The 24,138-nt window shown below is 39.6% G+C and overlaps 1 pseudogene; it reads left to right on the top strand.

The window, feature by feature from the left end:
* The first annotated feature begins 8,716 nt into the window (after positions 1–8,716).
* Positions 8,717–9,308, top strand: LOC101712099 (proteasome maturation protein-like; annotated as a pseudogene).
* The last annotated feature ends 14,830 nt before the right edge of the window (positions 9,309–24,138 follow it).

The raw sequence follows: 24,138 nt of genomic DNA, 5'->3' as shown, positions 1-24,138 counted from the left end.
TGATTAAGAGAGACAAGGAAGGATACTACATTCTTGTAAAGGGAAGAATCCAAGAGGAAGAGATGACAATCATAAATATCTATGCACCAAACACTAGTGTGCCCAACTATATAAAACAAATACGAATGGACATGAAAAGTCATATATGCACTAATACAATTGTAGTGGGGGACCTCAACACCCCACTATCACAAATAGATAGATCAACTATACAAAAAATAAGTTATGAAATACTAGAACTCAATTGAATTCCTGAACAAATGAACTTAACAGATGTTTGCAAAGTCTTCCATCCCACAAAATCAGAATACACATACTTCTCAGCTGCACATGGGTCATTCTCAAAAATAGAGCACATACTCACACATAGAACATGTTTAAGTAAGTGCAAAGGAATTGAAGTTATCCCCTGTATATTATCAGACCATAGTGTGATAAAATTGGAGATCCATAGCAAAAGAAACTCAAAAAATTTCATGAACACGTGGAAAGTGAACAACTCACTTCTGAATAACCAATGGGTCACAGAGGAAATTAAAGAAGAAATCAGACAGTTCCTTCAATTAAATGCCAATGCCAATACAGTGTATCGGAATCTATGGGACACAATGAAAGCAGTCTTACGAGGGAAATTCATAGCAGTGAATATGCATATTAGGAAAACAGAACGAGCCCAATTAAACAACCTGATGCTGAAACTCAAGCTTCTAGAAAAAGAAGAGCAGGACAACCCCAGAGCTCACACAAGGGAGGAAATTATAAAGGTCAGAGGGGAAATCAATGCAATGGAGACTAAGAGAATGATCCAAAAAATCAATGAAGCCAAGAGTTGGTTCTTCAAAAGAATCAACAAAATTCACAAACCCTTAGCCAACCTTATCAGAAAAAAGGAAAGAAAAGGCCCAAATCCATGCAATTAGGAATGAAAAGGGTGACTTTACAACAGACCCAGCAGAAATCCAGAGGATCATCAATACCTACTTCCAGAACCTATACACCAATAAGATGGAAAACACAGAAGAAATGGACAGATTCCTAGAGACATATGAATTACCAAAGTTGAATGAAGAAGACCTAAAAATTCTGAACAACCCAATATCAACCAATGAAATTGAAAATGTAATTAAAAACTTATCAACTAAGAAGAGCCTGGGCCCTGATGGCTTCACTGCTGAATTCTACAAGACATTTAGAGAGGAACTACTGCCACTCCTGTTTAAACTCTTCAATGAAATTGAAAGGGAAGCAATACTCCCAAATTCATTCCTGGAAGCAAACATCACCCTGATCCCCAAAGCAGAGAAAGACCCAACTGAGAAAGAGAACTATAGGCCAATCTCACTAATGAACATAGATGCAAAAATCCTTAATAAGATACTGGCAAATAGAATGCAGAAGATCATCAAGAAGACCATATACCCTGATCAAGTGGGATTTATTCCAGGGATGCAGGGATGGTTCAATATACGCAAATCCATCAATGTAGTACACTATATCAATAGAGACAAGGACAAAAACCATATGATCATCTCAATAGATGCAGAAAGAGCATGTGACATTTGCATTCATGATAAAAACCCTAAGAAAAATTGGAATAGATGGTCTCTATCTCAAACTGATAAAAACCATCTATGAAAAACCAACAGCCAATATCATACTAAAGGGTCAAAAAGTGAAATCCTTCACACTAAAATCAGGAACAAGACAAGGATGTTCACTATCACCACTCTTGTTCGATATAGTTCTGGAAACATTAGCCATGGCAATTAGACAAGAGAAAGAAATAAAAGTAATAAAGATAGGAAATGAAGTCAAATTGTCATTATTTGCAGCTGACATGATGCTCTATATAGAAGACCCCAAGAACTCCACCAAAAATCTTCTAGACTTAATAACCAAATTCAGTAATGTAGCTGGATACAAGATCAACACACAAAAATCAATAGCTTTCCTCTACACCAATGACAGACTCACTGAGAGAGAAATAGGGCAAATAATTCCTTTCACAATACATTCCAAAAAACTGAAATACCTAGGAATCAACCTAATGAAAGAAATCAAAGACTTCTTCTCTGAAAACTATAGCACTCTGAAAAGAGAGATTGAAGATGATATCAGAAAATGGACAGATATCCCCTGCTCCTGAGTAGGAAGGATTAATATAGTGAAAATGGCCATACTTCCAAAACTGCTATATAGATTTAATGCAATTCCAATTGAGATCCCAGCAGGATACTTCATGGACCTTGAGAAAACAATCCAAAAATTCATTTGAAACAAGAAGAGACCCAGAATAGCAAAAGCAATTCTAGGTAACAGAGACATGGCAGGGGGTATCACAATCCTCAACCTGCAACTCTACTACAAAGCTACTGTGATAAAAACAGCATGGTACTGGCAAAGAAACAGTCCTGAGGATCAGTGGAACAGATTAGAAGATGCAGAAACAATACCAGACACACTCAGCCATGTCATCTTCTAAAAAGGAGCCATTCACTCTCACTGGAGGAAAGATAGTGTCTCTAATAAATGGTGCTGGAAAAATTGGGCTTCAACTTGCCAAAGATTGAGACTAGACCTATATCTCTCACCATGCACTAAACTAAAATCCAAATGGATTAAAGATCTAAATATTAAAATAGAAACTCTGAACCAGTTGGGACAGAGGTTAGGTAGAACTCTTGAAGACATCGGTGTAGGAAAAGATTTTATGAAGAAAACCTCAGTTGCCCGTGATCTAGCACAAACAATCAACAAGTGGGATCTCTTCTTATTAAAAAGCTTCTGCACAGCAAGAGAAACCACCAACAGTGTGAAGAGACAACCCACAATGTGGGAAAAAATCTTCACCTGTTCTTCCTTATACAAAGGTCTACTATCTCAAATCTATAAAGACCTTAAAAAGATCAGACCTCCCAAATTTAAAGACCCAATCTTAAAATGGGCATCTGAAATGAACAGACATTTCTCAGACAAAGAATTAGAAATAGCAAATAAATACATGAAAAAATGTTCAACATCACCGGTCATTCGAGAGATGCAAATGAAAACAAAGCTGAGATTTCACCTCACTCCAGAAAGAATGGCTGCTATCATGAAATGAACCAATAACAAATGCTGGCATGGCTGTGGGGGAAAGAGGAACCCTGCTCCACTACTGGTGCAACCACTGTGGAAATCAGTATGGAGATACCTCAAAGAACTAGGACTGGAAGTCTCATTTGACCCCACTCTTCCACGGCTGGGTATCTTCCCCAAAGAATTAAAAGAGTCATACCACAGTGATATATGTGCACCCATGTTCATAGCAGCACAGTTTGTGATAGCTAAAACTTGGAAACAGCCCAAATGCCCATCAACTGGAGACTGGATAAAGAAAATGTGGTTTTTTAATGAAATGGAGTACTACTCAGCCATAAAAAATGAGAAATTCGAGACATTTATAGCTAAATGGATGCACATTGAGGCCATACTCTTAAGAGAAATAAATAGAACACACATGTATAAATACCGAATAGTTTCTCAGGTGTGATGTACTGAAAGTGTAAATAAGGACTAAAATGCATAATAGGTAATGTGAAATAGGAAGAAAAGGAGCAAAGGGGAAGGAAGTGGGAGGGCTAGGGGAAAGGATAGAAGGGAATGGGATTAATATGAGAAAATGGAAAAATAGGAACAAAATCTTTGTAAATATGGAGGAATGGAGGGGTTGAAGGTAGGGCTGGGCAAGGGTAAAAAATAAGAACCAAGAGGGACTATGTAAAGGTGCAAATTTCCAATGATGAATGTCATTATATTGTATATCTAAAATGTACCAATGGTTAGAATGAATAATCGATAATGTAAAATAGGAAGAAAAGGTCCAAAGGGGTAGGGGTAGTGGGAGGGGCGGGGGAAAGGAAAGAAGGGAAAGGAAAAATGATGAGAAATGGAAATAAATGGAAATAAAGTCTTTGTAAATAGGGAAGGGTGGACGGGGTGAAGGGAGGGCTAGGAATGGGGAAAAAATAAGAACCAAAATGCATTATATAAAGGTACAATTCCCAATGAGAAATGTAATTATGTTGTATACCTACAATGTACCAATAAAAGTATTTGCCAAAAAAATGCAAGTACATTCCTAGCTTGAAAACCTACCTATATGATAACAGCAGGCTCATATACATTTTTTCTGATAAATTATATCAAACAATTAAAGCAGAAAAAAGAAGGAACACTTCTCCCCTCATTTTAGGAAATCAACATTGTGCTAATCCTAAAACTGGATAAAGATAATAGAAAAAAAATGTATGAACATAGATAGAAATTTGTTTAACAAAACAAGCTAGTAGAAGTCAGATCTGGCAGTATGTAGAAAGTGGTTTTATTATAGGGATGGCAGTGTTGGTTCAGCATTGGAAGATCCACCCCCAAGCGTCATCATTTAAACAGAGGAAAGGAAAAAGCCATATGATCCTGTCACTAGTTGGAGAAAAAGAATTGGACTAAATTCTACAGCTGTTCATGGTAAAAGCTATCAGGAGACTAGAAGCAGAACAGAACCTTCTCAACAAATTAAAGACATGTACTCCATAGTTCCAGTGAGAATGCCTTATATGAATGGAGAAGATACAATGCTTTCTCCTTAAGGTGGGGAACAAGGGAAGATATGGTTACTCTTTCTGTCCATTAATCTTTGAAAACTAGGCTCCACCAAAACAATCTGGCAATAAAATGACACAATTAGGATAGGACTGACAAGGTAGAAGTAAAATCTTTATATGTAGATGAAATGTTTATCTACAGAGAAAATACTGAGAAATCTCTAGGAGCCCCTAGAACTTGTATTTGAATTTAGCAGGATTAGAAACACAAGTTATATATAAAAATTCAGGTCTGTGTATACTTGCTATAAATGAAGAATTGGATATTGAAATTTTAAAGTTGTGTAGGAGTACAAAGGACCTAGAAAAGTTAAAAAAAGAAAAAAAAGACAAAAAACAGTGTTGCAAAATGTTTAGTACCTAATTTTGAGACATCTTTCTAGAGCTACAGTAATCAAGGCAGTGTTGGTGTAAGGAAAGACATATAGATCATTTGAATAAAACAAAGAATCTAGAAATAGAACCACACACATATGGTCCACTGAGATTTGAAAGATTATTTAACATTAGCATTTTATAGAATATAAACTCAATTCAAGAGCCGAGGAAGAGATAGTGTTTTCAGCAAATGGCACTAGAACACCTGGTGTCTGTATATAAAAAATTAACCTCACCCCTTTATTTCCATACATGAAAATAACTTGAAGGTTCCTATGACCCTAAATATGAAAGCCTAAAAGTATAAAACTTTAAGAAAAAATTATAAGGGAAAATGTTTATGAATTTAGTGCAGGCAAGAACTACCTAGGATACAAAAAACTTGATGTATAAAAGAAAAAATTGATAAATGAGATTCCATCAAAATTTAGAACTTTAAATGACATCATTAAAATGAAAAGTAGTCCGTAAACAGACCATATTTACAATGCATATTACCTATGACCAGAATATATAAAGAACTCTTACAGCTCATTAATAGACAACCCAATTAAAAAGTAGACATAAGATGATAAATAGCCAGTATAGCACCAGGAAAGGTGTGCAACTCTAGAATCAGAAAAATACTAATCAATACAATAAGAAGACTGAATTATACACTCATTAGGGAGATGAAGTTAAAAGTTTTAAAAGCTTTGTCATGACTTTTTCTTTTTGTTGGATTCTCCTCCTTTGCATTTAATTTGTCCCTCCCAATGGATTCATTCTGCTGGGCCTCCTGGGGTTGTGATCCTCATTGTCTTTTCCTAGGATATTGTCTAAAATTTTTTGGACTGCTGGTTTGGTATTCACAAAGTTCCTGAGTTGCTCTTTCTCATGAAAGTATCTTATTTCTCCATCCATTTTGAAAGATAGTTTTGCAGGGTACATCAATGTGGGTTGGAGGCTGTTTTCCTTTAGGGCTTGAAATACATCACTCCAAGCTCTTCTTGCCTTGAGGGTTTGCATTGAGAAGTCTGCTGTGATTCTGGTGGGCTTTCCTTTGTATATGATTTGTTTCTTTTCTCTAACTACTTATGGAATTTTATTCTTCTGTTGGATTTCTTGAATCCTAACTATTGTATACCTATGTGTAGATTTTTTTTTGATTAAGGCTAGCTGGATTCCTATATGCCTCCCTTATCTGTATGTCAAGTTCTTTTCCCCTCCTTGGGAAGTTTTCTGCCATCACTTCCTTGAACAGTTTTTTTTATGTCATCTGCACTCTCTCCTCTTTCTTCATTGACTCCAATCAGTCTTATGTTATTCCTTGCATCGTCTAGCAGCTGCTGGATTGATTTCTCATGGTTCCTTACTATTTTAAAGAAATTTTTCTTTTCCTGGTCACTAATTGCAATCTTATCTTCTACCTCTGGAATTCTGTCCTCACATTGGCTTATTCTGCTGCATAAACTTTCAGTGGAGTTTTTAATTTCCTGGAAATCTGTTTGCATTTGTTGTATGGATTCCACTTGTTTCCCATGTTGGGATTCCATCATGTTCCCCAGATCCTCTATTTTTTTTTTTATCTGTATCCTCTCTTGATTTATTAATCATGTCTTGCACTATGAGCACAATGTCTGTACCTGACAAATTATTTCTGTTTTCATTTTTTCCAGATCCTCTTTTGTTGCCATTTCAGGGAGTCCAGGTGGTTGAGTATCAGATTTTCCATCTGATTTCCCTTTGCAGTTGCTTTAGGTGATCTGGAAGTCTGTTTTTGAGATTTGTTTACTTGTCTTCTCATTTCAGTGGGTTGGGTGGGGGAGAGGTGTGTGCTTTTGGAACACCTGTGGCTCACCTCCTCGGCTCTGGTGGTGGCTCTGCTCCTTGGCACTGGGGCCGGTGGTATGGAAGCCCGGAAGGCTACTCCTCGGTGCTGGGGGTGGCTCTGATCCTTGAAGCTGGAGGCAGTTGATGTGTCTCTTTTCATGGGATGAGTGTGTTCAGGCTGAGTCTCATGTATTATCTCTATACTAAATTCTGTATCTCTACAATATTATTTAAAGTATGTAGTGATGCCAGTTGATGCTACCTGAGCTGATCAGACCAAAAAAAATCCCTTCCTTTTCTGTAGACAGTGACCTACATTTAATATAGCCCAAGTTTGCTTTTGTGCTCTTTGGAGCAACCATATTTATTCATATGACTCCTAATTTTTTTCAGCATGCCATATTGAGCCCTATTTCCTGCATCTCACACTTGAACATTGGGTTTATTTTTAAAAAACACATCTGGTTAGGTTGGAATTATGTTGAATGCATTTCTGTCAGCCAGTCCATTCTCCAGTCCTTTGAGACTAGTGACAGTAAAATACTGTTAGTTTGAATTACTGGCCTGTACCCAGTTTGGCTGGAACTTTGAAGAACATTTGTTAAAATTGAATTCTCCATGTAAGTTTTTTTCTTCATATGTAGTTTGCTTTGTGAATACCTGTTCATGTGTTTGAATTTCACCCAGTGTTATGTATTGTAAGAGGAACTTGGGGTCAGGAAAGTGTCTTCTGAGCTAACAAACACATAGCTAAGAAATACTTTTTTTTTTAAGAAATACTTTTTAAAATAATAAAATGGCGACTATAGTTTTATTTAAGTTTCTAATCCAATATTTGCTCATGTTTCCCTACCATGTTTCCCTACCATGTTTTCCCTACCATTTTCAGGTCCATTTTAGAACAAGACAACTAGTTACCCCTCCCCTCCTTCTCTACATTTAATCTGAATAGTATCAAAAACTATAGACTTAAGTGTTCACAGGGGCATGTACAATGCTGTGTGCTTATTGTGGTTTAGATATGGTTTGAATGTTCCTCAAGGCTTCATTTGTGATGTACTTATAAAGAGAGTGGAAATTTAATCTCATTACGGCATTCAGAAGTGAGGCCTTTGTAAAATGATGGGGTTAGATAGTGTCATTAAGCTAGATCCCCTGTGATTTAATCTTGGTGGCTTTGCAAGAAAAAAGGAACCACACACGTGCGCGCGTGCACACACACACACACACACACACACAGATGTGCATGCCCTTTATTGTTAGCAAGAAAGCTCTCACCAGAAGCAGCCTTTGCAACTCTACAACCATGAACCAAAATTAACTCCTTATCTTTCTGAAGCTAGCCTCTCTCAGGTATTTCATTAGAGTAGCACAAAACAGACCATTACAGCACTTCTCTATCAGGCTATCCTTCCACCACCCCCCATTCCCTACGTAGACAAACATTTTTCTCTCCAATATTTACACCATTCCCTGTGCTACCTCTTCATTCTAGAATGTCTCTCCCTCCGCCGTTTATTGCGGGCTAAAATTTCTAGAGTTTCTCAAAGCCTTCATTAAATTTTATATTCTTTGAGAGGCCTTTCTTTAGATTGAGTGGAGCCTCAATTTTTCTTCACTTTGGGTACTCATTTTGTAATTTCTTTTTTTTGGTACTGGCTTAAATACTGCATAATTTTCCTATTGAAAGGATTAAGTATATCATATTATTTCTTGAGTATAAACCCCTTGAGGTTGGGGGCCATATCTTCTTTTCCTGAGAAATTCCCTACTCTTCTTTGCAGGGCTCTAGTCACATCCTACCAATCCAGTTGAATTGACATTTCAGGAAACTCAAAGAAAGGAAACAAATCTTGGAAAACAGGTTGAGGGATCATTACTTTTCTTAAAACAAAACATACCAACTGAACTGAGAGGCTGTTCACAGAGTGGGCTGAAGATGAATACCAGAGGACTTGGATCTCAGCTAAAGGACAGTATTCCGGTTACTGAACTTTCAGCAAGTGGGCCTTTTGAAAGTCATGATCTTCTACGGAAAGGTTTTTCTTGTGTGAAAAATGAACTCTTACCAAGTCATCCTCTTGAATTATCAGAAAAAATTTCCAGCTCAACCAAGATAAAATGAATTTTTCCACACTAAGGAACATCCAGGGTCTCTTTGCTCCTCTAAAATTACAAATGGAATTCAAGGCAGTACAATAGGTTCAGTGTCTTCCATTTCTTTCAAGCTCAAACCTTTCATTGGATATTTTGAGGGGTAATGATTAGACTATCGGATTTAAAGATATTCTCAATGATCCATCACAAAGTGAACTCATGGGGGAACCACACTTGATGGTGGAATATAAACTTGGTTTACTGTGATACATGTGCTGTTCATGAAGCAGAGGGGCTGCATCTTGTGATAGCTGTCTTTTGTTATAGTTTGATGTACACAACATTAAAAGTACAGACACAGGAGAATTTCTGCTTAAAAAAAAACAAAACAAAACCAAAAAATATGCTCTTTGGAATCTGTAGAGGAACATTTCTCAGAACTGCTGCATTTCTTCACAGAAACATTTTAAGTCTAATCTGGGCATTTGTCATGATAAGAATTTTCACTTCCCTTTTGTGGAATCATTGGGCCTGGGAGGGCCATGGAGGACAGGCTACTAATGGAAGGCCTAGGGAGCCTCAGCTCAGCTTGGGAACAGGCAAGGCTGTGAAACAGCACTTTCCAAGACCTCACAGGGGTACATTTAGAATCTTTCCTCAGTGTCCATACAGGAGAGTCAGAATTTGATTCTTCACATGATACACCTGTTTTAGGGAGCAGAGAAAAAAGAAGAGTCTTTGCATATTTCAGAAGTTTTATCAGTGTTGAGTAATATCTCCTCCAACCATAAGGGTGTTTTCTTTTTTCTTTTTTTTTTTTGAGACAGAGTCTTTCTATGGAGTCCAGGCTGGACTTGAACTCACTGTGTAGTCCAGGCTGGACTTGAACTCACTGTGTAGTCCAGCCTGGCCTCAAACTCCCAGCCATCCTCCTGCCTCAGCCTTCCAAGTGCTGGGATTACAGGTGTGTGGCACCATGTTCAGCTTCAACCCTGACAATACATCTTTCAAGGTAACAATACATCTTTCTGTACCACCCTCATCCCTCCCAAGTAACCTGGGAGGTCAGTGCTGAAGGATTGGGTTTGACTCTCTTAAAAAATCCCAGTTTATAGTTTGCCTAACAGGACATTTCTCTTTTCATACCCCTCCTTAAGCAATGGAATTATTCACTGCATTTCAATAAATGTTTAACATTTATCAAAATCCTAGATTGTACTTTAAAATCGAGCTTCACATCTGCTATCAGTGACACATCTTTTAAACATATTCTAGACATAGTTTGGAGGATGTTATGTAATAAAGTATTACATTTGCTCAACAAGATGTCTGCCCTCTGTCCCTGCTCCCAAGAGGTAACTTTTAAACTCTTGGACTATCCAGAGTGATATAGAAGTGTCTTTGCTGTCAATGGTGGTGAAACCACACCTGAGCAGATAGTTCATGCTAATTAAAGTGACTCATGGTGTGGGCTGTCCATACCAGAAAGACAAAGTACACAATTGGAGGGTTTCAGCTTTGACCTATGTGATGATCAGCCTGATTTCTTAAGAAGGCAGGGAGATGGAGTTTAATCAGGAGGGCATCACACCCACATGAAGAGCTTCCCAAAACTCTGGACATGGAAACTAGATGAGTGTCCCTGGTTGGTAGTATTCTATTTGGATTATCACATATTAAAGTTCAGAGGATTACAAGTCCCTGAAGATGATGAAAGGTTGGTATTTGAAGCCTCCCAGAACTATGATTTTCTTCCTTTGGCTGACTCTAATTTGTGTCCTTTTGCTATAGTACAATGGCACTTCTGTGACTTCTTAGGACATCATCAGACCTGAAGGTGGTTGTTGTCCATGTAGCCAGTTAGTCTGAGGTGAGGGTGCCCTTGGAACTTCCATACTTGTAACTGATGTCAGGGCAAGAGCAGTATTTTAGAGACTGTGTCCTCAGACTATGACTTGTTTCCATTTTAAACATTTCTACTGATACATGTTTAATACATAGTGATTATATTCATCACAGGGAGTTAATACATGCATATAACACATCTTAATTCTTTTTTTTATCCCATTCCCCTCCCTCTTCCTCCCCTCCCTGACTGTGATAATTAACTGATTGAGTCAACTTGACTAAGAAATACTCAACTAAATTGGATAAGCATAGATATGGGTATGGCTGGAGGATTTACTGAAGACAGATTTTGGTACCAGAGAAGTGAGGTAGGGTCATTGCTGTGACTGTACCTGACCATGTGATTCAGGAACCTTTGGAACTGGCTTGCAGAAAGAGTTTAGAAAGGTTTAGAGATGCTGGCTGAAGAAGCAGCCCAGGAAATGCTGTAAGCTGAACTTGATGGGAGATTCTGGTCAGAGCTCAGAAGACAAGAATGCTTATAGAAATGCAGCTGGTAAAGACAAGGCTCAGATTTTAGTTAGGAAAAGGGGCTGCATTGGCTGTTGGAGTCCAGATAATGTGTGTTATGCCTTGGCAGGAAGTTTGTCTGCATTTTGTTCATTGTCCAGAGACTTTGCCTGAGACTGAGATTAAGGGTGGCAGTCTAATGTTGAGGTGGTAGCATAGCTACTGTTGGAGGCTTTCAGCCAGATCTATGTTGAGAATCAAGAGAAATAAAATCCCAGCAGAGTAATTGTAAAAGTTTTCAGTTTAGTCAGAAAGAAAGCTCCAGTAAAGCTGTGGTTTGCAAAGGTGGAACAGAGGAAAACTTGGTGACTGAAAAGATTAGCAATAAAAAGCCAAGTATTTTGGAAGACGGCAATAGAAAAATGGTTCAAAGGCATCACAAAAACCAGCAGGACTCTACCCTTTGCAGCCTCAAAATTGCAAAGGTGAAAGACCTTGAGAAGAGAGCCTCAAAACACCATATTCTAGAATGGTGGTGGCCCAGAGAATTTGTTCCCTGGGATTGGGTTCACAGTGCTCAACAATCTGAGCACTCAAACTCTATAGCCAAGAGAAAAGGAAGCCTGGTTACTTCTCCAGCTGGTGGCAGATCTTGGCATCATCCACGTGGTGGTGGTTTTAGGGGCATGCAGAATGCAAGAGTGATAGGGTCAGGAAGGCTTCCACCCAGATTTCAGAAGAAGGCCTGGGAGGCCAGGCAGTATGTGAAGCTGTGAGTGTGAAGCTTAAGGTGCAGTGGAGACCCCAGAATGTTGGAGAACCTAGGAATGGGGATTGTCTGAGGAAAGCTACAAGGAGTGAGCAAAGCTGGCCCAAGAAAGAAGCCATGAGAGCTGCAGAGCCACCCAAGCCTTTTGGAGTTCACATCTTGTTGCAGATTGTACCAGATGCTGGACATGGAACTATGGGACTTAATGTTTGCCCTGCTGGATTTTGGACTTGCTTTGGTCCTACTCCTTTCTATCTTGCTATTTGTATCTTTTGGAATGGGAATGTTTATTTTGTGCCCTTGTAGGTTGGAAGTGTTTAACTTTCTTTTCATTTGTACAAGGGCTCGAAGCTGAGTTTGCCTTAAATATCAGAGGAGACTTTGGACTTGAACTTTTCAGCAGTGTTGAAACTGATAGGACTTTGGCAACTCTTAGAGATGGACTAAATGCCTTTTGCACAAGAGGATGTACATGAGTCTTTTGAGGGTCAGGGGTAGAATGTTATGGCTTGTATCTAGATGTCCCCCCAAAGCTTCATGGTTCATAGGTGGGACTTTTCTGAGTTAGCTGGATTTAGGGTGTGTGAAGGTGGACTAAGAGTGTGATATTGGGATTAATGGTGTGGATAATAGGTGTGGGTGACACCAATCAATAGGCTTGCAGCCTTAATGGACTACAAAAGGACAGAAAGAAGGCAGGAAACTGCTGCTGCTTTGACTTTTTCTCCTGTGAGGCCACTCTGCCATGCCACCTTGCTTTGGAGCCAGTGAACTATGGATTGAAGCATCCACAAACTTTGAGCTAAAAAAACCCTTTCCTCCTTAAACATTGAGTGTTGGGTATTTTGTCTTGGAAATGAGAAAAATAAGTAAGACACCAAAATTACATCTCTTTGTCCACTTCTTGTTTGCAAAAGATCTGTCTCCTTGTTTCCTATTATCTTTTACTTTTCTCCGAATGATTCAAATGTATCCTTCTTTATGGCAGAGTAGTACTCTATTATATATAAATATCACATTTTCCTTATACATTTATCTGCTCGTGGACATACAGACTGCCTCCATGATGTAGTTATTATGAGTTGTGCCGCCAAAAAAAATGGGTATGGCATAAATAAGATATCTTTAACTCTTTCAGGAAGATATCTAGAAAGGAAATAGTGGGGTCAAGTGGAATTTCTAGTTTTAGTTTTTTGAGGAATCTCCATAGTGGTTGTACTAGTTTATATTCTCACCAGCAATGTAGGAGGATTGCTTTTCCCCCCAGCAGCATCACCAGCATTTGTTATTATTTGATTTCTTCATAATAGCTATTCTTTCTGAGGTAAGATGGTATCTCAGTGTTGTTTTAATTTGCATTTCTCTTATGGCTAACAATGCTGAACATTTTTTCATATATTTATTGTCCATTTGTTCCTCTGAGAAGTATCTAGTCATTCTAATAGCCCATTTTTCACTGGGTCTTTTATTTTGGGAAGTCTAATTTTTTGAATTCTTCATATATCCTAGATATTAGTCCTCTATCCATGGAGGATCTGGCAACATTTTTTTTCTATTCTGTAGGTTGTCTCCTCACTCTGTTTTTTGTTTCCTTTCAAAATCTGCCATTTGTTTAACTGATTGTAGTAGTCTATCAGAAAAGAGAAAATAAATGGATAGTAGGAAGAAGAAAAGGAAACAAAAAAAATCTTGTCAAACAATGAAATCTTGATGACTGAAAATACTTTTTTAAAAAATTTTATTTCTTCTGAAACAGTTATATAACAAGATGGGAGGGTCTGTAATGGTCATGAAGAGGATATTTGCATTTTCTTAAACTAGAGATCAAGTACAGAGGATGGAACATCAAACCTCAACTGAGGTCAAGTTATAGATTCAGAGGTCCAAGAACTTTATCTGATCAAACTTCTGCCAAACTGATTCCCCTTCTACTCACCATTCTGCTGCTCTCTGGTGATGTCCTGAAGTTGCAGAAGGCACTGTTTCTTCTTGGAGCTGGCTTTGAAAAGAAGATGAATTTTGCTAGTAGAGTAGAGAGGTGACTATACAAAGTTAATAAGCACGTCATGAATTATATTTGCTCTTGGCAGCAGAATGTTGAGGTGACTCTTCATTTTGCTCAGGCCAAGCTGAGAACAGGTGGAAAGCAGATCAGAGGTGGTGGTTCCTCTTTGTGAAAACACAGGAGTTGTCTGTACCTCACACAAACAAGTGTGGAATGCAGGACAAGCACTGCTCCCCTCTAGACTTGAATTTCTTTGTGCATTAAAAGAAGGCCCTTTGAAGCAATGTTATAATGACTAGTTTAGGGATAAGGTGAGGAAAAGGAAAGGAGACCATCAAAGAGTGAAACATTTACATGACACCAAGCTCCTCTGGAGGCCCAACTACACTGTGTGCTGCCTGGGAATTTTATCTGGAGTCTGTCTGCTTTGAGACAAAGGATCTCAAATCTTGTGCCTTTTGGTAGTAGGGTCAGTGAAGGAAGCACAAAGTAGGAAGGCTGTTCAGTCAGTGAGAAGAAAGGGACAACTGGGCTACTCATTGGCTTTCATTACTGCTATATAGATAATCTCACTTGTGAAAAGGAGAGAATAGCTGAAAATTAGTTCTTTATTATTTTAAGAGTGCTCATTATGCCAGCACTTCAGAGGTAATGAGTCCATGACCAGGGACGGGCCTCTGAAAATCTGTGAACAAGGTAGCTTTATCAACCTTCAAATTCTCTTATCTCCTCCAGAACCTCTCTCATTATAGATTTGTCAGTGCTCTCCCGAAAGGACTACACCTTCCTAATTAATAGCAACACACTGTCTCCCTTCTTCTGAGATTGGACCTAACTGGGGAAAGGAGGAGATAGATATCTTGTTGGGTAGGGAAGGACCTGGCCTGCTCATAGATTTGTCTTTCTTTTGGGGTTTTGTGAGTGCAAGGTAAGTGACCCTAAGAATCCTCTACCCTGACAGGGATACAAGCTTCCTCCCCGTTGCTTCTCAGTAGTCGACCTGAGTCAAGACTGGCTCTCCCTGTGAGCAGGACTGGAGCAAACCTCCCCCCCATCAGGATGGTAAGGTGGTGGTCCTTCAATCTGACATCCCCAGGGAGTAGAGTAGAGCATTTGGGAAGCACAGGGAATGACTTCTGATGGTTGAGCTTAGCCTTTACTCCATGATCTCTTAGCTCTCATCTAACAAATCAACACCAATGGAAAGTCCAGTGATTAGCCAGTTTTGTCCTCCTTGGATGGCCTGGCCTTCAGCAGTTTCTCTGAATCCTTTCCTCCCAGTGATTTTTTAGTTAATAAGCTTTCACCTTAAGGAGCATCAATAAATAACTTGCCTTCTGTTTGGACTTCTGGTGTTGTAGCCCCTTCTAGAGGAGAGCTCCATGCAGTTGCTAAGCTGACTGGATCTCTATCACAGGATGAAGGTCAAGAGGCTACCATAAGAGAAACTCAAGAATCTGGACAATATGCTTTATACATCCATTTCTCATGGGATATCCTGGGAAAAGATCCAGATCTGCTTCTATTACCTCCATCCCCTGGTCTCTCTTTACAGAGAGGGCATCATCTTTATGCACACTATCTACAGGTGCCCACCCAGGGAGCTAGACTCTGACTGTATAGGCCTTTCAGCTCCAGTTTCTTTTTTCTTTTGGACAAGCCTATGCTCTAGTACTAGGCACTAACAGTGATCCCCCATGAGCCCATATCTGGTGCCAAGAGTGGCCTTCATCCTTGCTGGTATTCATAGAAGAGCCACAACAGAGTATATTGTCATAACCTCAATAGCTGTATCGCATTTGCAGTAATGGGAAGCATTTTTCTGTTAAAAAATGTCACTACCTCTGACTGCCTTGAGCCTTACATTCATAATACCTTCATTGCTGCCTTTCAAAGCGTCTCTGCTTCTTCCCTCTACTTATACAAGAACCCTTAACAAAGATGTTAAATAAGCTGTCTGTTTGAAAAAGAACTGGTACGCTACATTGTAAGAATAAGAAGATGCTCCTGGCTAAAAATAGTTTAATGGTTAATTCAACTTTCTGGTGACAATGCTTTCACATAATCCAAGCTCAAAAGGTAGATTTCAATCTTGTTTCAGACCACTAGGAAGATATTTTTAAGTCAGAGAGACCTCCCTGGTTCAGCTTTTAAATCACACAGATAAGTAGAAGCTGTTCCAGTTCTGCCTATGCAATGCCTGCCTTGTGGCTGGCCCCTTGGGCCCTGTAATAGAGTAATGAAACAGTTCTAGGAAGGAGGCACCTACTAAGAAGCTGCTTCTCCCCCCTTTAATTGAGCTTCTCCTAGTTAGCCCTGCATGTGGTGTGTGTGTGTGTGTTTACACACATGCTAGGTGGAGGTTCATTGTAGATTGCTGGAAAGCATTTAGAGCAATCATTTTTAGAGAGTTATCTTTTAGATACTTAGGGAAAATAATTGCAAGGGATTATTTGTTGGAACATGAATTTGTATTTTGTTTTTGCGGATGTAAAAGCATCAGAAAAACTGATAACTATTTGTATTTCCCCCTGAATTCTGAGAAGACTATTGTGTGCTCTTGCTGCAGTTGCAGTTTGAAAACAATCTGTATTCCTGGCCTTTTTATTTTTAAAATTCCAAACTCTTAAACTTATTCTGAGGGTTTGTGTGTGAACGTTTAGGGTGGAGGGCAATGGAGAGGAGAGGTAGAAGAGGAAGAGAAGGGAGGTTCTTGGCAACCAGGGGAGGCCTGAGGTCTGTGAGGGCCTGGTGCCTCCTCCCAGCTTCCTTGCTGACTGCATGTTGCCCAGGAGACTGACCTTGGTTGATTCCCTTAGGGAAAGGCTGGATGGGGGTGCAAGACAGAGAAAAATAGGAGTAAGAAGGAAGTGGAGATAGATTGGGAAAAAGAAGAGACAGAGCCTGAGGATGGGGAGAGGAAGAATAAGAACCTAAGACAGAGAGAGGTGCATTCTTTTTATAACCTATACTCAGAGGTGATATTCCATGGCTCTGGCACATCCTCTTAATTAGGAGTAAATCTCTCAGGTTCAGCCCACATTTGAAGGGGTAATGAATGGCTGGATTTAGAGGGTGGAGGGTCTGTACTATGCCCGACTGTGGCTTCATTCCCTTTCTACATAGCCAAACATAATTAAGTTATGCCACTGTATATGCAATTCTGGAGATCAGTTTTGGGCTTCTAGTTGAAAACATTTGGAAGCTTTACATTCATATGGCTCTTTTGCTTACAAATTGGCCTAAGTCAGGCTTCTATCTGAATGACCCTGGTCAGCATTTGAGGGGCTGTGAAAAAACTGTAGGTAAATGAAAACACATTTTGCCGAATATTCCAGAGGAGACAAAGAAGAAATAGGAATAACTTTTCTCCCAAATGGGACATGGTTAAGTTGGACATCATGAGACAGAAAAGAAAATAGTGCCAGATTGAAGTTAAGCCAATGCTTACAACAGTACTGTTAGTAGGGGAATGGGGCAGAGTAGAATGTCAGAGGGTCTGCCCTCATGTTGAGGGAAGATTTTGAAGAAGAGGCAACACCTGACACACACTGGAAATGTGTGTGGATGGAGTTGGGTGAACAGTGTAGGCAGGCACTGGGGGTAGGAGAATGATGTATTTGAAACTGACTTGGTATCAGAGGGTAGGTTTATGTGGTTTCGGGGGTCCTAGCTTCTTCATTCTCGCTTTGTTCCTCACCTACGGTGCAACTTCTTGGGATGTCTTCTGCCTGAATATCTGTCTTGAGTGACATTGGAGCCTGTGGTTCTCTTTCAGGGAGCCCTTTAATTAGGGGTATTAAGGAAATAAAATGACTAAACAGCTATTTTGAACTAATTATGGGTTATTCTATTTTTTTTTGTATTAAATTCTTTTATTGGTACATTGTAGGTATACAACACAATTACATTTCTCATTGCGAATTTTACCTTTACATACTGCATCTTGGTTCTTATTTGTTCCCCATTCCTAGCCCTCCCTTCATGCCTTCCACCCTTCCCTATTTACAAAGACTTTATTTCCATTTTTTCCATTTCTCATCATTCTTTCCTTTCCCTTCTTTCCTTTCCCCTGCCCCTGCCACTACCCCTACCCTTTTGGACCTTTTCTTCCTATTTTGCATTATCGATTATTCATTCTAATAATTGGTACATTTTAGGTATACAATATAATGACATTCATCATTGGATATTTGCACCTTTACATAGTCTCTCTTGGTTATTTTTCACCCTTGCCCAGCCCTCCCTTCAACCCCTCCACTCCTCCCTATTTACAAAGATTTTGTTCCTATTTTTCCATTTTCTCATATTAATCCCATTCCCTTCTATCCTTTCCCCTAGCCCTCCCACTTCCTTCCCCTTTGCCCCTTTTCTTCCTGTTTCACGTTGCCTATTATACATTTAGTCCTTATTTACCCTTTCAGTTTCTCATACCAGAGAAACTATTTGGTATTTATACATGTGTATCCTATTTATTACACTTCAGAGTATCGCCTCAATGTGCATCCACTTAGCTATAAATGTCTCTAATTTCTCATTTTTTATGGATGAGTAGTACTCCATTTTATTAAAAAACCACATTTTCTTTATCCAGTCTCCAGTTGATGGGCATTTGGGCTGTTTCCAAGTTTTAGCTATTACAAACTGTGCTGCTATGAACATGGGCACACATATATCACTGTGGTATGATTCTTTTAATTCTTTGGGGAAGATCCCCAGCAGTGGAATAGCAGGGTCAAATGGGACTTCCAGCCCTAGTTCTCTGAGGTATCTCCATACTGATTTCCACAGTGCTTGCACCAGTCTACACTCCCAACAGCAGTGGAGCAGGGTTCCTCTTTCCCTACAGCCCTGCCAGCATTTGTTATTGGTGGATTTCATGATAGCAGCCATTCTTTCTGGAGTGAAGTGGAATCTCAGCTTTGTTTTCATTTGCATCTCTGGAATGACCAGTGATGTTGAACATTTTTTCATGTATTTATTTGCTATTTCTACTTCTTTGTCTGAGAAATGTCTGTTCATATCAGAGGCCCATTTTTGGATTGGGTCTTTAAATTTGGGAGGTCTGATCTTTTTAAGTTCTTTCTAGATTTGAGATAGTAGACCTTTGTCCGAGGAAGAGCAGGTGAAGATTTTTCCCCACATTGTGGGTTGTCTCTTCACACTGCTGGTGGTTTCTCGTGCTGTGCAGAAGCTTTTTAATAAGAAGAGATCCCATTTGTTGATTGTTTGTGCTAGTTCACGGGCAACTGAGGTTTTCTTCATAAAATCTTTTCCTACACCGATGTCTTCAAGGGTTCTACCTAACCTCTGTCCCAACTGGTTCAGGGTTTCTATTTTAATATTTAGATCTTTAATCCAAATGGATTTTAGTTTAGTGCATGGTGAGAGATATAGGTCTAGTTTTAATCTTTGTCAAGTTGAAGCCCAATTTTTCCAGCACCATTTATTAAAGAGGCTATCTTTCCTCCAGTGAGGGTGTTTGGCTTCTTTGTCGAAGATGAGATGGCTGAGTGTGTCTGGCGTTGTTTCTGCATCTTCTAATCTGTTCCACTGGTCCTCAAGTCTGTTTCTTTGCCAGTACCATGCTGTTTTTATCACAGTAGCTTTGTAGTATAGTTGCAGGTTGGGGATTATGATACCCCCTGCCATGTCTCTGTTACCTAGAATTGCTTTTGCTATTCTGGGTCTCTTCTTGCTCCAAATGAATTTTTGGATTGTTTTCTCAAGGTCCATGAAGTATGCTGCTGGGATCTCAATTGGAATTGCATTAAATCTATATAGCAGTTTTGGAAGTATGGCCATTTTCACTATATTAATCCTTCCTGCCCAGGAGCAGGGGATGTCTGTCCATTTTCTGATATCATCTTCAATCTCTCTTTTCAGAGTGCCATAGTTTTCAGAGAAGAGGTCTTTGATTTCTTTCGTTAGGATGATTCCTAGGTATTTCAGTTTTTTGGATGCTATTGTGAAAGGAATTATTTGCCCTATTTCTCCCTCAGTGAGTCTGTCATTGGTGTAGAGGAAAGCTATTGATTTTTGTGTGTTGACCTTGTAACCAGCTACTTGACTGAGTTTGGTATTAAGTCTAGAAGACTTTTGGTGGAGTTCTTGGGGTCTTCTATATAGAGTATCATGTCATCTGCAAATAATGACAATTTGACTTCTTCATTACCTATCTTTATTCCTTTTATTTCTTTCTCTTGTCTAATTGCTGTGGCTGATGTTTCCAGAACTATATTGAACAAGAGTGGTGATAGTGGACATCCTTGTCTTGTTCCTGATTTTACTGTGAAGGATTTCATTTTTTTGACCCTTTAGTATGATATTGGCTGTTGGCTTTTCATAGATGGCTTCTATCAGTTTGAGGTAGAGACCATCTATTCCAATTTTTTGTAGGGTTTTTCTCATAAATACATGTTGGATTTTGTCAAATGCTTTTTCTGCATATATGGAGATAATCATATGGTTTTTGTCCTTGTCTCTATTGATATAGTGTATTACATTAATTGATTTTCGTATATTGAACCATCCCTGCATCCTTGGGATAAATCCCACTTGATCAGGGTGTATGATATTCTTGATGATCTTCTGCATTCTGTTTGCCAGTATCTTATTAAGTATTTTTGCATCTATGTTCATTAGTGAGTTTGCCCTATAGTTCTCTTTTTCATTTGGGTCTTTCTCTGCTCTGGGGATCAAGGTGATGCTTGCTTCCAGGAATGAATTTGGGAGTATTGCTTCCCTTTCAATTTCATTGAAAAGTTTAAACAGTAGTGGCAGCAGTTCCTCTCTAAATGTCTTGTAGAATTCAGCAGTGAATCCATCAGGGCCCGGGCTTTTCTTAGTTGGTAAGTTTTTAATTATATTTTCAATTTCATTGGTTGATATTGGGTTGTTCAGGATTTTTAGGTCTTCTTCATTCTACTTTGGTAATTCATATGTACTTAGGAATCTGTCCATTTCTTCTGTGTTGTCCATCTTATTGGCGTATAGGTTCTGGAAGTAGGTATTGATGATCATCTGGATTTTTGCTGGGTCTGTTGTAGTTTCACCCTTTTCATTTCTAATTGCATGGATTTGGGCCTTTTATTTCCTTTTTCTGACAAGGTTCACTAAAGGTTTGTCAATTTTGTTGAATCTTTTGAAGAACCAACTCTTGGCTTCATTGATTTTTTATATTGTTCTCTTAGTCTCCATTGCATTGATTTCTCCTCTGATCTTTATAATTTCCTCCCTTGTATGAGCTTTGGGGTTGTCCTGCTCTTCTTTTTCTAGAAGCTTGAGTTTCAGCCTCAGGTTGTTTAATTGGGCTCGTTCTGTTTTCCTAATATGCATATTCACTGCTATGAATTTCCCTCATAAGACTGCTTTCATTGTGTCCCATAGATTCTGATATGTTGTATTGGCATTGTCATTTAATTGAAGGAACTGTCTGATTTCTTCTTTAATTTCTTCTGTGACCCGTTGGTTATTCAGAAGTGTGTTGTTCAGTTTCCACATGTTCATGAAATTTTTTGAGTTTCTTTTGCTATGGATCTACAATTTCATTCCACTATGGTCTGATAATATACAGGGGATAACTTCAATTCCTTTGCACTTACTTAAACATGTTCTATGTGTGAGTATGTGGTCTGTTTTGGAGAATGAGCCATGTGCAGCTGAGAAGAATGTGTATTCTGATTTTGTCAGGTGGAAGACTCTGTAAACATCTGTTAAGTTCATTTGTTCAAGAGTTCGATTGAGTTCTAGTATTTCATTACTTATTTTTAGTCTAGTTGATCTATGTATTTGTGACAGTGGGGTGTTGAGGTCCCCCACTACAATTGTATTAGTGCATATATGACTTTTCATGTCCATTCGTATTTGTTTTATATAGTTGGACGCACTAGTGTTTGGTGCATAGATATTTATGATTGTCATCTCTTCCTCTTGGATTCTTCCCTTTACACGGATGTAGTGTCCTTCTTCATCTCTCTTAATCAGTGTTGGTTTGAAATCTACTTGATCTGCCAAGAGGAGAGCTACTCCTGCTTTTTTTCAGGTTCCCATTGTATGGAGTATTGTTTTCCACCCTTTAACTTTCAGTCTATGAGTTTCCTTTTGAATGAAGTGTGTTTCTTGTATGCAGCATATGCTTGGATTTTGCTTCTTGACCCATTCTGCCAGTCTATTTCTTTTGATTGGTGAATTGAGACCATTAACATTGATGGTTATAACTAAAACATATTGAGTTGTCATTGCCATGACTTTTTCTTTTTGTTGCGTTCTCCCCTTTTCCATTTAATTTCTTCTCATGCCAGATGGGTTCATTCTGCTTTGCTTCCTGGGGTTGTGATCCTCAATGTCTGTTCCTAGGATATTGTGTAAAATTCTTTGGAGTGCTGGTTTGGTATTCACAAAGTTCCTAAGGTGCTGTCATGAAAGTATCTTATTTCTCCATCCATTTTGAAAGATAGTTTTGCAGGGTACGTCAATCTGGGTTGGAGGCTGTTTTCTTTTAGGGCTTGGAATATGTCACTTCAAGCTCTTCTTGCCTTGATGGTTTGTGTTGAGAAGTCTGCTGTGATTCTGATGGGCTTTCCTTTGTATGTGATTTCTTTCTTTTCTCTGACTGCTTGGAGAACTTTGTTCTTCTGTTGTGTTTCTGGAATCTTAACAATTATATGCCTATGTGTAGATTTTTTTTGATCAAGGCTATTTGGAGTCCTATATGGCTCACTTATCTGTATGTCAAGCTCTTTTCCTCTGGTTGGGAAGTTTTCTGGCATTATTTCTGTGAAGAGATTTTTTTATGTCATCTGCACTCTCTCCTGTTTCTTCATTGAGCCCAATCAGTCTTATGTTATTCTTTTTTGCATCATCTAGCAGCTGCTGGATTGATTTCTCATGTTCCCTTATAATTTTGAAGCAATTTTTCTTTTCCTGGTCACTAATTGCAATCTTATCTTCTATATCTGAAATTCTGTCCTCACACTGGCTCATTCTGCTGTGTAGACTTCCAATGGAGTTTTTCATCTCCTGGAAATCTATTTGCATCTGTTTTATGGACTCCATTTGTTTCTTATGTTGAGGTTCCATTATTTTCCTCAGCTCCTCTCTAGATTTATTAATCATGTCTTGCACTAAGGGCACAATTTCTCCTGTTATGTGAGAAATTCTTTCTGATTTCATTTTTTCCAGATCCCCTTTTGTTGCCAGTTCAGTGGGTCCAGGTGGTTGAGTATCAGAGGGTTCCATCTCATTTCCCTTTGGGGTTGCTGTAGGTGATCTGGAAGTCTAGTTTTGAGAGTTATTTACATGTTTTCTCATTTTGACTGGGGCAGGGGGCTGTTAGTGCCTGCACGGATTACCTCCTCTGAGCTGGGTGAGGTGGGACAGGGGCTGGGAGCAGTGGTAGGGATGGTGACCCAAAAGCCCTCTCCTATGGGCTGTGAGCAGCCGGAGGGATGGTGGCCGGGAAACCCCTTCCTCTGGACCAGGAGCAGTGGGATGGTGACTCAGAAGTCCCTCCCTCTGGGCTGGGAGCGGTGGGAGGGATGGTGGCCCAGAAGCCCCTTCCTCTGGTCCAGGAGCAGTGGGACAGAAGGTTGCTCAAAAGCCCTTTCCTGTGGGCTGGGAGCAGCAGGAGGGATGGTGACCAGGAAGCCCCTTCCTCTGGACCAGGAGCAGTGGGAGGACGGCTCAGAAGCCCGTACCTCTGGGCTGGGAACAGTGGGACTCAGTACCTTGGTCTGGTGGTCTGGTGTCCTCTGCGTCTTTGTAGTGTGGAATCAGGTGGTTGCCTGTCTGCAGGGGGGTGATTCGGTGTCTTCCGCGCGCGAGTCAGGACCTCTGTAGGGCGTGCCCAGACCTGCTTGTCTGCAGCAGGCTGATTCGGCGTGTGTTCTGCGCGACTGGGGACCTCGGTAGGGTGTGGGCAGACCTGCCTGTTTTAATAGATCCAGAAGTTTAGGGAATCAAAAAGGACACAGCTGAATGAAGTTCACCCTTGTAAATTCCTAGTCCAGGCCCAAGTTTCTGTGGTGTCCTCAGGTGCGGACCCCTGCCCTCTTGCCCCGTGCTCAGCTCCGTGT

This window comes from Heterocephalus glaber, unplaced genomic scaffold (assembly GCF_053883595.1).
Source record: "Heterocephalus glaber isolate CG9 unplaced genomic scaffold, H.glaber_assembly_v1.0 deba00001457, whole genome shotgun sequence".
Classification (NCBI taxonomy): domain Eukaryota; kingdom Metazoa; phylum Chordata; class Mammalia; order Rodentia; family Bathyergidae; genus Heterocephalus; species Heterocephalus glaber.
The sequence above is the reverse complement of the archived record's forward strand: the minus strand, read 5'-3'. Positions and strand labels throughout refer to the sequence as shown.